Genomic DNA, 2252 nt, shown 5'->3' with positions numbered 1-2252 from the left:
CGTCCGCCGCTGTCTCTACCGCTCTGCAACGGCGCACACGTTCTGGAGTTCCTCCATTACCTGGATCAGTTCGGGAAGACCAAGGTGCACAACCCTACTTGCCCCTTCTTCGGGCTCCTTAACCCTCCGGCACCCTGCCCCTGCCCCTGCCGGTGGTCCTACTTTGCCTTCTGCATCTGCTTCTTTGTACTTTGAATTTTTGATTTGGCTTTATACTTCTCTGTTGATTTGGCTTTGTCTTTGAATTTTTTGCTTCTGCTTCTCTTTCTTGTTGAATTTGTGTTTTTGCTTGTTGAATTTGGGGGTGGGGGGAAAGGGAGAAAAAAAAATGTTAAGAACGATTTTAACTCGAAAATTACAAGAGGGACGATTTCGTTTCTGGCAAAAAACTTTAGAACCAAAACCATACTTAACCCTTTTTATTAACATAATTTCTTATAATATTCTTAATTAATGCTCCTAAAATACTTATTAACAATAGATGGAGCTTTCTCCCTGAGAAAAAATATTGGAGAGTTTTAAACACCATACCATGTTATGTTATTATATTGCTAGAAAGTTTTGGCATCATTTTATAAAACTCATTTTTTAAAATGACCCTTAAGTTTTTTAAAACCAAATTTAAGAAATTTAATGTCAGTTAATATACATAGAATTGTAGTTAATTAGTTCCATAATTAAAAAGAATTAGTTAATTATGAGTGTTCACTAAAAGTTTTACTGATTATAGGTTTTATTTTTAGGTTTTTATTATTTTTTGATAATATTAAAAAAAAATAATAATAACTTAAATTTGTCTAATTTATTATTTATTAATCATCGCTGTTTTGATTGATCTTTTTTTCCTTCCCAAACATGAGGAGTGCTAGGGGCCAACAAATTTTGTGGGTTGTAGCCATTAATTAGCCATCAATAGTGTATTTAATGGTATGAGATTTCATCTAATGATAGAAAATCACTCATTTTTCTTTTGTGGGCTAAGTGCTGGTCAGATTTTAATAAATCTGCTGGCGCCTAAACTTTCTCCCCAAACATTATTGTTCATTTTATTGTGGATCTCTTTATCCTTGCCATCTTAATTGTCGTCGAATTTGTTTTCCATCAACTTTCTCTTCTGTTTCTAGTCTCTTATCACCTTAACTTATGTCATATATATATTAATGTTTTTGTCCGTAATAATATTACAAAAATGGTAGAGAAAAATAGAGAACGAGAATGAAATAGACAAGAGAATAGAAGAAAAAATGTTAATTAATTTTAGAAAAAATATTTTATCTTAATTTTAATAAAAAAATATTATATAATATATTTTTGTTATTAAATTAGTAATATAATATAGTTATATTTTAATTTTAATATTTTATTTTTAATTTTCCTCTTGTGGGCGTCATCATCACATTATGGTGTATTCAGTTGTTGTGCAGCGCAGTTGAGTGCATGAAACTTGTGCAAGTTATGTTTGTTATCGTGTTATGTTGATTTTTTGTTGATGGGCATCTGTTTCAGGGATGTGATATCAGTTCTGTGGGATAAATTAATTCTCTTAATTATTGCGCGTCAAAAAATTAAATTGAAGTAAAGAAATTTCTTTCTTTAATTTTTATCTTATCTTAGGCTTTGTTCGATATTAGGATGCGTGTGTTATGTTAATTTTTACTGCTACTTGATAGTTCAATGAACGAACGAAATAGATAGACAAATGTTTACTATCCAATTAATACCGATTATTGCGATATATATAAACTGTATGTTAAGATTAATTATTAATGTATTTATGTATAAATATATATATTATTTAATTTATTTTTAATATATATTTTATATTAACGATTGATTTTAATATATACATACTATAATATTTTTCAGACGGGAAAAAGGCAATTTCAGTTTTTATAAATATAAATTTTTATGGGTAGAAAACAAAAAATGTAAAAGCAGTTTCATTTTAAACCATAGAAAAAGAATATTTAAGGGTGGTGCTCCCAACAAATTTTAAGTTGCCCTCCTTAATTATTAATCACAATATGTGGCCAAACTGGTTTTCTTCTAGTGCCTTGCATGGAATCCAACGAAGTCATGTGACCACAGCTGACACGCGTGCAGAATTAAAACCGATAAGGATAGAGCTGTCCTTTTCCTTACACACGTGATTGCCTTTAAATTAGAAAAATCTCTTCAATATGACAATATCCATTTGAACTTATATAATATATATCCCACGTTTATATGCATTAAAAAAAGGTCTTTTTCTG

Source organism: Arachis ipaensis, chromosome B09, assembly GCF_000816755.2.
Source record: "Arachis ipaensis cultivar K30076 chromosome B09, Araip1.1, whole genome shotgun sequence".
Classification (NCBI taxonomy): Eukaryota; Viridiplantae; Streptophyta; class Magnoliopsida; order Fabales; family Fabaceae; genus Arachis; species Arachis ipaensis.
This window is presented reverse-complemented; position numbering follows the sequence as displayed.